Source organism: Elgaria multicarinata, chromosome 1 (assembly GCF_023053635.1).
Source record: "Elgaria multicarinata webbii isolate HBS135686 ecotype San Diego chromosome 1, rElgMul1.1.pri, whole genome shotgun sequence".
NCBI classification, from domain to species: Eukaryota; Metazoa; Chordata; class Lepidosauria; order Squamata; family Anguidae; genus Elgaria; species Elgaria multicarinata.
In genome coordinates this window covers 35,343,131-35,355,604 of record NC_086171.1, presented here as the reverse complement: position 1 = coordinate 35,355,604, position 12,474 = coordinate 35,343,131, and the positions used below count along the sequence as shown (strand labels likewise).

At 40.4% G+C, this 12,474-nt stretch overlaps 1 protein-coding gene across 1 annotated transcript in view; it reads left to right on the top strand.

The window, feature by feature from the left end:
- The first annotated feature begins 5,292 nt into the window (after positions 1-5,292).
- The window catches only part of DNAJB6 (DnaJ heat shock protein family (Hsp40) member B6), a 71,133-nt gene continuing 63,951 nt past the window's right edge, over positions 5,293-12,474 (top strand). The window contains exon 1 of the mRNA XM_063125975.1: positions 5,293-5,427. The gene's annotated coding sequence lies outside the window, so the exon portion shown is untranslated. The remainder of the gene's footprint in view (positions 5,428-12,474) is intronic.

Sequence of the window (12,474 nt, the reverse complement as noted above, 5' to 3'; positions counted from 1 at the left end):
CATTAATAAAAATGAAGATTTTAGCAAAGATTAATTTTGTGTTTAGGATGCTACCAATAAAAATTTCAGAATTAGAGATAAAAAGTTGGCAAAGTATTATAAATAATTATTGTAATGGTGATAAGAAAGCGAGGGTAAATAAAAGTAAATGGTATTTAAGTAAAAAAAAAGGGAGGATTGGGTCTCCCAAATATTAAACTATATTATGTAGCTAACAGATTAAGACATATTGTGGAGGCAATTACAGGAATAGGAGAATTAGATTGGATGGAGGATAAAACTACAAGTAATATAGAGATTAATCTGGAAAATGTATTTTTTAGGGAAGGGAAAAAAATGGGTAGAAAGTATAGATAACCCGCTTTTGAGGTCTCACTGGGAAATTTGGAGTAAATATAAAGGGGAGCTGCTTCCGAGCAGCTCCCCTTTGTCACCGGTAATAAAGTTAAAGAATTTCCCAGAAGAATTAAAGAGTAGATTAAGTAAAGTTTTAATAGAAAAAAATAAAATGGAATTAAGGGAATGCTTAAGTGGAATAATATAAGAGAGGATATGGAAGAGGTCCTTAAAGATAAAAAATTAACTTGGTTAAATTATTGGCAATTAGAACAGTGGACTAAAAAGTGGGTAAGAGATAACGGAGATTGTAGAGAATTGACGAAGTTTGAGGAATTAATAGTTAAGAAAGAAAATGATAGGGAGAAAAGAACAGTGTTAAAAGGGTTGATGAATGAAATATATAGAATACTGGTGGAGAAAGGGTTGATGGATAATTCGGGCAAAATGGTTTGGGAGACAGATTTGAATGTACAAATAGGACAACAGGGCTGGGAGGGACTATGGAAACAAAGAGCGTTGAGAAATATGTCAGTAAGAATAAAAGATAATTATTTTAAAATTATATGGAGGTGGTACCTAACTCCGGTTAGATTGAATAAGATAAATAATCAGCAATCAGCAAACTGTTGGAGAGGATGTGGGGGTAAAGGAACGTATTTACATATGTGGTGGGAATGCAACTATGTTCAAAAATTTTGGAAGATGGTGTTTTTGGAGATTGAAGAAATTGTGGAAATGAAGATAGAACAAACACCAAAAGTTGCATTACTGTCACTATTTGAAGATTTAAAATGTAAAAAGGAAATCAAGGAATTGATAACGAATTTGCTGACTGCAGCAAGATTGATTGTAGCTAGGAACTGGAAGATTCAAGGGGAATATTCTATTGAAGAATGGTATAAAGAAGTATGGGATATAGCTATTAATGATAAATTGACATGTAATATTAAATGGAGAAGAGGTTTAGCTAAATCAAATGATTTTGAAGGAATTTGGAAACAGTTCCTAATATTTGTGTTTTCTAAGGGAAGTGGGAAACCACCAGCAGAAGAAAGTATGAGATTTTGGAATCAGGAATGAGATCCCGAGGTGGGGGGTGCACTTGTATGTTAATTTTGATTATGTTATTTAGATAAGATATTATGTATTCAACATTTCAATATTATGTAGTATGTTATTTTTTTTATTTCTTTTTGTGATAATGTAAATGTGTATGTTTAAGTATTGTAATAGGTAATAGGCTAAAGCTGAGGAAGGAGGGGGGAGGGCAAGACGAAACAGGAGAAAAGGTATATAGTTGGGGACCTGCCCCAAACTTCTTGTCTTGTCTTTGTCAAAGGATGTGGAGAGAACCATGGTGTTGGGGGGGGGGACTGTTACGAGTGAGTAGTCACATTTAAGATGTTATTGTTTTATCCATTACTGGGTTTTTATGCTATGCATGTTTCAACTTTTAGTTATTCTTCCCATCCCATGTAATTTAGTTATTCTTCCCTACCTTTAGTCTTAATAAAGTCTTCTACCTCACAGTTCCTGAGCCCTTTTGTCTTGGCTTGGGTCCATGCTAAATCCGGTGGTACAGGTCAAGGAAAGACTTGCTCAACCTTTACACTGTGTTGTTAGGGTGAAACAAAGGTTAATGACTCCCTAATACAGCCACAGGGAAGAAGGAAGTAGTGAGTGTATTACAGTCATGCTTTTTGTAATCTGCCTGTATTTTCCCAGAAATTGGCATAGGGTTTTCCCAGCAATGGAATAATCCAATTTTAAAAACAAATATGAAACTGCATTGCAACTCCACACGTGTGAATGTGCCTTACTGCTACTTTCCCATCTTTTGATAGAGTGTGGCTTTGATGTGTGCAATTCTGTTTTGGGAAGTTGAGCCTTATACCTCCTCACTTCCTTCTTGGGTGCACCTTCATCATTACATTTACCTCAGTGGCATTGTGTGTGCATGTCTTTCGTTTGTTTTGTTTTTTCTCTCCAGAAGTTCCTAACTGAGCTCAGCTCTACAAAAAGGACAAAAAAGGGGGATAAGAGGAGTGTGGGGAAAGCAGTGTATGTGTGTGTGTGTGTGAAATTGACCAAGGTAATTTCCTTGCTTGTATGGGAAGCCCTTTACTGAGAGAAAGAGGGGGCTGGGGGGTTACCTTTACAATGTTGTCTTTAGAAAGCAAGTAAGGATGCTGGATTTCAGCTAAAGATCTCTCTCAGTGTGGAAAGAACAAGTTAGCTAAATTACAAGGCTTCTGCAGGAGAGAGAGGGGCTGGGTTCCTCTTTCCATTGACTTTTTTTGGGGGGAGGGGGGGAGATACATTACTTAAGTCCTACAGTTCCCAGCATTCCCCAACCAGCATCAGAGTTTCTGGGAGTTGTAGGACATCTTCCTGTCTAAACAATCTTAGTACTGCAGCATTAACATATGCTGTAACACGTATATGTTCATGTATAAAGATTTCAGGGTTGGAAGCTATACTTTGTATTTTTATTTATTTATTTTACTAGAACCGTGGGATCCACTGTTTGACCTGGTGCAAAAGACATACTCTTGGAATTAAAGAATCCCGAACCCAGGAAGGACTCAGAATTCTGTGTAGAAGGACTGTGAGCTGCACTGTTTTGGAACGGAAAACAAAAGCGGTTCACAGGCCTTCCACGCAAACATCCTGCTGCCCCTAACTTGTCTTCATTTCAGCACTATGATTTATTTATTTATTTATTCAATTTATAATCCGCCTATATACAAAGTACTCTATGGAGCATACAGAGTTTAACGACAACAAAACAGTTTAAACAATTACAAAAACCCACCCTACAATAAAAACAACGCAGCCTAGAAGCAGTATAACAATCAGAAAAAAGAAATACGAATTCTAAAAAGGGAAGGCCAACCAGAATAACAGTCTTTAATTCCCGCTTAAAAACATTCAAAGAGGTCAGCAGGCCCATTTCAACCAGCAGGTCATTCCACAGCTGAGAGAGCTTCGGCTATTGGGCGGTATAAAAATGTAATAAATAATATAAAATAATAAATAAGGGGGTGGCAAAGGAAAAGGTCCTGTGGCATGTAGCCACCAATCTCACATTAGGCAGCTGCAGCAGTTAATTCTCAGAGGACATAGGGGAGGAGGCGCTCATGAAAGGCCTTTGGCCAGGAACAAATTTGGAGCCAGTGTAAAGATTTTAAAACTGGTGTAGTATGGTCTCTGCAGGATGTCCCAGAGGCCAGCCTGGCTGCCATGTTTTGCACCACTTGGAGTTCCCAAACTAGATATACAAGTACAGGGAATTACAGAAATCAAGCCTGGAGGTTACCAACATGTGCACCTCTGTCACCAGGTCCACCTGTTCCAGGAATGGGCATTTAGGAGCGAGTCATCCTGTTTCTGCTGTTGGTGAATAACTGGGAGAAAACCTTGCCAATCTACTACAAAGACTCCAGAAATCTACCAGTAGATCAAAGCCTCCCTTCTGCCCACCACCATACCAAAGATATCGAATTGTTGCCATTTCCTTGACAACGCAAAACAACCTCACAGCCACCAGGTGGCGCGCACACCTGAATCCTTTTTCTTTGGGAGGCGGAAGGGATTGAGAATAGGGGCCGGGTGTGGGGGAGAACAACTTATTCTAGAAACTTCCGGAAGAGTCACCGCCTCCGAGAGTTGAGGCTTCCTGCTCTCGCTCTTTGCTTCCCTCTTCGGGAGGCGGCCACAGAGACAAGAACATGTAGAATGACGCATCGCATCATATGCAAAGGGAATTCCCAGGTCCACACTGCTGAAGAAGCCATTTTTGTTTTATTTCCCCGGGGCGGAAGTGAGGGCTCTCCATAGAAATCAATGGAGACATCCAAGATTTGACCTTAAGTTTGTTTGGGAGGCAGCGCGCCTACCCAGAAACCAAAAAACTAGCAGAGAAAGGGGAGTTCACGTTCTTTTTAAATCAGGTCTTATTTTTCAAGAAACGATGAGCTTTTTGTTGAGTTTTTACCAAGGGGTGGCTGGTGGCTCCTCTGTCAGTGGGGCATTGAATCCACTCTGGCTTTCAGTCAGAACTCTAAAGGAGCTATCCAAAGTGCGGAAACCAATATTGCGGTGGTGGTGGTGGTTCAGCAACTTGGACAGGTCCTTCAGAGTTCTGTCTGGTTCTGACTGAAAATCAGAGTGGATTCAAAACCCCACTGACAGAAGAGCCATCAGCCTCCTCTGGCTTTTGAACTTTTTAAAAAAAGTGCTTTGGAGGTGTAAAGGGCCTCCATGCTGCTGCCTGGTAAAGCAACATCCAACGACCCCTGCCATGTACGCCAGTGCTGCTAATCTTTAGCCGCTGGTTGGTGCGAGGCAAAGGACAGCCCTGTGATAAAGCCCAGGGCAGAGGTGGGTCTGAGGTTAGTTTGGTTTTCTAGCCTAAACTCCTCTTAGGTTGCAGCAAAGGTCTAAATTGCTCTCTCAGACCTGCTCCCAGCCCAAATCCAGTGCTCTGTTGCATGCAAAACCTTTGAGCTTCATTTAGCTGCACTTTTAGACGATTAGGGCACAATCATATGCATGTTTAGACAGGAAAAAGGTTTTTAAAGAAGCAGAGCTGGTTGGGGGATGCTAGGACTCCTCCTCCCCCCCCCCGTCTAAACGTGCATAGGATTCTGCCCTTAAAAACCTCACACACATATTTTTCCTCAGATGGAATTAAAGCTAAATTAGAAAGACCACGAGCTTTATTTCTGGATGCTACACTTCGTTTTTCGGGACGGACGCTTCCAATCCTGGATTTCCCCATTGCTTCGTATTAACAGCTTTCTCCTGAGCGGCCTGGGCCGGAAGGTGGTGGAGAAATCCCATTTTATTACCCATTATATTACTCTTGACTTTTTGTAGCTCTACGGAGGAGGGGCCAACGGCGGTTTTTCCCTCCGCGTTTTACGTATGACGTACTTCCTGTTTGCGGCCCTCAAAGAAGAGAAACGGTCGCTGCCGTCAGTGTTGCTGGTGCCGCTGCTGCTCAGAGAGCGGGAAGGGAAGCGGGCTGAGAGAAGAAAAGAGCAGAGCGCTGCAGTCGCTGGCCCTGAAAGGAGAGGATAGCGGGTGAGCGGCCATTCGAGGGTGGGAAGAGCCGTTACGGAGCCCCTTCGCTCGAAAGGCAGGCAGGCAGGCAGGCAGGCAGGCGGGGTATGGGGTGGGGGAAAACGGCAGCGCTGAGGGGATTTGGGCCTCTAAACAACGGGGACGTCGTCTTCTCTCCCCCCCCCCTTTATCCTTTTACGTCTCGAGCTCTCTTGCGATTGGCTAAAGCGCGCTGAGGGCCCCCCCGAGGAGGTGATCCCCTATTGGCTCGTGTTAACCTTCCATCTTCCCTCGCCCTCCCTGTGATAGTCCTGTGGTCGCTGGTGTCTTCCTCCTTCACCCTTAAGGTCTCTCCGGCTGGGCGTCGCTTTCCCTTCTCCCCGCTTTCCTCGTTCTTCTTGCCGCCGCCGCAACCTAGGGACCTGGTTGGACGCAGTTTCTCCAGGGGCTAATCCGGGGAGGCAGGCTGGGTAGAAGCACACTTGGCGCCTTCGTTGTCCTCATTAGAGCAAGAGAAAGGACCCCTGAGACGCATAATGATGCCCCTTAGGAATGCGTGGTGGAGGCGGCTGTGTGTGTGAATGTGAGGGGAAAGTGGCCTTCAAATCGAGAGGAGTGATTTTTGCTGATGCAACAAAACAAAATCAAGGGGGGGACTTATATTTTTATATTTATTTATATTTATTTATTTATTGCACTTATATACCGCTCCCATAGCCAGGGCTCTCTGGGCGGTTTACAGAAATTCTAAAATTGAGATAAAAACAAGTATACAAAATTTAAAATTCTAAAACACAGAACATACACACATAAAGCATTAAAAACCGTTAAAAAACTAAATGTGGGTGATTTGCCATATGCCTGGGCAAACAGGAAAGTCTTAACCTGGCGCCGGAAAGATAGTAGTGTTGGTGCCAGGCGAGCCTCATCAGGAAGATCATTCCATAGTCTGGGGGCCACCACCGAAAAGGCCCTATCCCTCGTTGCCACACTCTGAGCCTCTCTCAGAGTAGGCACCCGGAAGAGGACCTTAGATGTTGAATGTAGTGACCGGGTATATTCACGTTGTATAGTCGTAAAGGCTACCAGATTATTTTTAGTTACTTTCCCCTCAAAAAGAAATCTACTGTAGCTAAGAGTAATTTTAAGAAAGAAAAAAAAACTATCAATGTAATTCTATTTATTGCACAGATTTACTGGGGGAATAATCTTTCATGGGCAACAGCAGGATTCATCAGATAAACTCTGGTCCACAAAAGCTTGTGCCATAGTCTGTTAGTCTTAAAGCGCCATAGCACTTTGATTTTTAATTTGCTGTAACTGGCTAACATGGCTAACCGTGGAATTTATTAATGATCGTAGTAGTTCCAGCCACTGCCAATGTAATGTTTTTAGTTGGGGGAGGGGGTTATTTCTCTCTAAATTCTTCCTTAGTTTGATTTTTACTGTCTGCCATGCAGTTACAGGGAACATGTTTGTCTTAACACAATTAAGCTTGCTCAAAATGATTCTGTAATGATTTTTGTCTTTTTAAAATGGTGCAGTGACCAAATGGTCTGAATTGAGGCCGGAAAGTGCTGTTTGAAAATAATATTGAGGAATAGGCTTGTGGTCCTGTGCATGATTATTTGGAAGTAAGTGCCATAGACTATTGTTAGAACTGCAGATGTAAAATGTGTAGAAAACGCAACAGTAACTTCTTTGGGAAGGGGGATTTTTTGAAAGTAGTAAGCCTTAAGGTTTCAAAGATAACTGGATGAATACTTGGCACATTAACAAAGCACGGTTGAGAGTACTTGGTTGGAATTCATCAGCTAAACCCCTAGCTTCCTTCTGTGACAGACAGCCCAACCCCCTCCAAATTGGTGTTCTCTCTTACCCCATGTCTTTGATTTTCTTTGCCTCCTCTGTGCTTTTTTTTGCCTCCCATGGTCCCATTCACTTTATTTTCCACTCTTGCCTCATGGCGCTCTCTGCTCCTTTTTTCACCCCCTGTGGTTCTATCCACTCCATTTTCCATTCTCACCATAATTTATTTTCTCTGATCCATGACAGGCACAGCTCAGTCACTACCAGTACTTCTCTTTCTCCTCCAATCAGCTTACAAGCCTACTGTCGGATCAGAATGGGTGTGCAGCAAAGAGGTAGAAGAGTAGCACAGGTGTGGAAGACCACTTGGTAGAGTGCATGCTTTGTATTCAGAAAGCCCTGGTTTAATCCATGGCATCTTCAGGTAGGGCTAGGAAAGAATCCTGTCTGAAACCTTGGAGAGCTGCTGCCAGTCAGTGTTGACAATACCAACCTAGTTGAACTAATGGTCTGACATGATATAAGACAGGTTCCTATGTTGCTAGTTGCTTTCTTTTTCCTAAATATATCAAGTAGTTTTGTGTAGAGGGAATGGGATAGCATAGCAGGACTCAGGGGGTGACAATGTTTGTGGGCACCATGTTGGAAACCCAAGGTGTATGTAGTAAACTGAGTTAAACAATCCCTTCGTTAGATACTTTTTTTAAAGGCGATTTTGGAGGATCTGTAGAAAATATATACTTGTATATAGTATATCTGATTTCTGTAAAGTCAGGAATTAGAGCAGTGGTTCTCAAATTGTAAGGCAATCCTTCCTTAGAAGGCATGGGACACTTGAGCGGTCTAGAGAAAGATGACATGCCAAAATGCGTGGAGCCTCCCTACCACCACCAGCCAAGGCCTGGCTGCCTTGAAGGTTTGCAGGCACTGTACCTTCACATTGGATTTGTCAGAGTGACTTCCTCCCTGTTCCTTCATCTGATGTCCAGTGAAAATAATCTTAACTTGGCTTACAAAGAGAAAAGCACAGGAAGAGTTGTTGCTTTGTTCTAATTATAGTTCTCTGTATGTGATTTTAGAAGGAGGTCGCTCAGATGTTTTGTTGTAATCTTCTAATGAAGTGTTGGATTAATACCTCATTTTGCAGATTGTCGCATACACCTGCAAGATGCGCACACCTGTACATGAGAATTAACATTTGTTCCCCTTGTGGGTTAGAGGGGATGGAAAGTTCAGAAGTGGGTGCTCAAGTTCAAAGCATTTAAGAAATCTTTGAAACACTGAGCTATACTGTAAAGCTGGAACTTCCCAGATTATTTGTTTCCAAAATATTTTGGCAACTGGAAATATTTCATACAACTAGTTAAAGGGAGTGTAATCTGTATTAAAAATAACAATGGTTGCTGAATAAATCAAGTTTGCAGAAAAAAATTAAATTAATAGAGCAGCTGGACTGGTGGGTTCTGCATGATTTTATGTTGCTGTTTTAATGTTTTTATCATATATGAAATTGTTGGGATTGAACTTTGTGTAAGCTGCCCTAGTAACATTTAGTTGAAGGTCATGATATAAATTTAATTATAATAAAGCAAAATTATTCTGGAAGAAATTGTTACTTCCAGTGTGTGACTAGCAGCAAGACTAGCCTGGAGGCAGTTTCTGAGGTGGCAACATCTAATTTTTGGTCATCTTGAAATGTTTTCAGCCCTCCTAGAAATTTCTAAAATCATAATGAAGGAGATTAAGCACCCTCGGAAGGGATATTAGAGTGATACTGTATTTACTTAAAATGTATGCTTTGAATAATATGTGTGATATCACTACAGATTTCATAGTGGAAATCCTTGTATGCCATATTGTACAGCTATTTTCCATGCCTTCTACAGTGGCTAAGGTTAAAATCTGAGCAGGATGGAGAAATATACAAACTATATTTCTCACTAAACTAACATTTGTATTCAATATAAACAATTTTGATATAGCGGAAATGGAAAATAGTCTTTGACTTGAATTTCAGTGTCCAGAAGTAGTAATTTGGCAAGTGCTACATTGGTCAAGCTTTTGTTTATGTTTTTCCGGCAGGCCTACCCAGATTAATGTAAAATCAAGAATTTTTAAAGTGTGTTGATTCCTGTGTTAATGTTGTTTCCCGCCTCGATCCAAAGGGAGAGGCGGGTAAGAAATAAATATATTATTATTATTATTATTATTATTATTATTATTATTATTTCCTCCTCACTAGTTTATAGCTTGTTTAAAATAAGGCTTCTGCAAATCCTTTATTCTAATTTCTGAATATTTTGGTTTTGGGATTGAATTTAAGGAGCCATCTTGAGCAAAATCCATTGCCATCTATCTAGTTCAGTGACCCAGTCTGCATGTAAAGACAACCCATGGGTTCTTGGAGCAATATGGAAGCAAGCATGAATGTGCTGCTTCCCATCTTCTCACCGCTTTTGCTTTGCATCCCATTAGTGAACTCATGGTGGTAGTTAAGTCTTTTCTGGTCCTGCTACTTAAGGTTCTTTTTTTTTAAAATTGAAGATAGTGAACTTTTTACATATAATAACATGTGTTCTACCAAACATCAATATACATACTAGTCAAACCATGCCCTTTTAAATTGTTGGAACAACGTAAATGTGGAAGTTCTAGAATTTGGGCTTGTAACTGAGTAATACAGGATTTCATGAAGCAGTTAGGATTAGAATTACTCAGGACAGAATTAGAAGGCTAGAGCTCAAACTTCAAGATCAAAAAAGCTGTTATGGTTGAAGGATCAACAAGACATTGTAACAGTGCTTTGAAAGATTCCAAAGTTTCCTGTAAGGGTGCCAAGCTTAGCTTTTCACAACGATTTAAAGAATAAATGTGGAAAGGCTGTTCCAAGGAAGCTTCCAGTGCTAGCTCTGATGTGATGGGGGAAAATGGCAGAAGAGGCAGAGTTCAGAGCAGGAGCAAGTATCTTGTTGCCCAGCAACTATTGTCTCAATACACAATCAGTCAAAAGGCCTTTTTACATTTCACCTTGCTTAATAAAGCTGTACTTTTCCCTGCAGAAACAAGCCATCTTAACACTGCAGATTCTCTGAGCTCAGTTCAAAATATGCAAGAGTCCCAGAACACTCAGGATCCTGGTAAAGGCCTAGATTAAAATAACAATAGCACTGTTTTTCATGTTGAGAACTAAACCTTTTTACAAACATAGAACATGAGAAGCAGGATATTTTGTATGTTAAAGTGTGTTAGCTGAGCAGGGGGTATTTAAATTATACCCTGACTCTTCAAGTTTGAGATGATTTACAACATATGCTGCTTTGTTAGTGGTTTGCCTAACAATAATTTAGGAGCTAATTAAAATTAACCTGTTTTAAGATGTAGTTGTCATGAGGCCACATGATCAAAAACGCCATAGAACAATTAGCTAAATGTCTTCAAAAGAAGCACTTTACAAGTTCGATTGAGACTGAATTTTGTTGCACTTAATTCCAGCTGAAATCAGTGTTTAAAGGAAAAGAATGTGATGCTTTAACTTGCTTGACAAAGTTCATGTATTCTTTAATCATCTATAATATAATAAAAAGATATCAGTATGTGTGTCTGTCAGCACCATAGCACCAAGACAGTGTAACCTAAACCTTAGTATGCATACTAAGAAGACCCAAGGGGTGTGCATCTCAGGGTTATTTGGTTTTTAAAATGCCTTATGTTTTTCTTTTCATGTGTTCATGTGGTTGAAGCCTGCAGTAACATCATCAGCCACTAGGGTCAGTTTCCTAACAGTACATAGCTGTGCAGTGGGTAGAGTTTGAAGCCACAGGAGATCAGTTGGCCTAGTTATATGCCTATTTATTTTTCGCTGCTGTAGGACAGCTGCACCTCAGGGGAACAGAGTGGACGTAGGGGACTCTGGGGGTGCACTATGGCATGGACTGTGCCCAGGGGTGCTTTTATTCAGACGGAGTGGGCACAATGTGTTTGACTTTGACAGCTGCAAAGTTTCTTTGACAGCTTTGTTATAAGGGTAAAGCCAAGTCCATTTGCAAGTTGTTCATAAAGTACATACTTCCGCAGTGAAAATACTCAAGATGTGATGGAGCTCAACTCAAAAGGTTGGATCTAGTGGTGACTTGAAAATGGAAAGAGCCTGGATCTAGCTGAGGCTTATGTGAATGGAGGGGGAAATTAATGCCAATTCACCCTGCAGCCCCCAAGCACCGTCTTCCACAACCCTCTGGAGCAGACTTCTGTGAAACTGAAGGAAGAGGCAAGCCCTGATATTACTCCATTATTTGAGCAGAACTCTGGGTCCAGCTGAAAGATTTCACCTTTGAACTCTGATGCTGGTCATGATTGATCCATAACAATAAAGATTGATTGAACCTTAGAACTCTGTGCTAGTAACCTGATAATGTTTTGCAAAACCTGAGTTCTTTTTAAGACTCCATAGTATTCTTGCTTTAGGATAGAATAATATTGCTATAAACAAACCAGGGATGGAATTCAGGGGAGCCATGCAGGCTTGGCCTACCTTGTTACTTGATAGGATAGACCCAGTCTACCTAGCTATTATGTTGGGGTCTTTGTATCTAAACTTTTACATGTCATAAGTATCCAGTATTTAGCCTCTTACTTGTGTTAGCAGAAACAATAGAAATATTTAGAAAATTTCACTACTGTACTAAATGTATAAAAGGGTAATTTTTCCTATCCTCTTCTAAAGACAGGCTAGAAAAAATGCCAATTTTACAAATGCTTAGTTCTACGATAATATGCTGCATATATGCATATTATGAGTTGTAACTTGATGGATAGTCTGGATAAAACCATTTGCTTGAGTTACCCTGTGCATATTTCTAGTTATTTTGTGTTTGTGGCACATGTACTAGTTAAGATTATTAACATAGATTATTATTATTATTATTATTATTATTATTATTATTATTATTATTATTATTTATTTATATAGCACCATCAATGTACATGGTGCTGTACAGAGTAAAACAGTAAATAGCAAGACCCTGCCGCATAGGCTTAAATTCTAATACTGGAGCCTCACATTATTTGCTTATCTTCTAATATCAGTAGGTGATTTATTGATGTATTAAGAATGTGCAAGATAAATCCTGTTGATATATTTGTATCAATATTGACAAAATTTGTGTGGTTATTTCCTTTGGTGCTGGTTAAAAGTGGCGCCATATTGATCACTAAACAGTTTATGGAGAGTTGATCTATGAGTAGCTGTGTGGTGTTAAT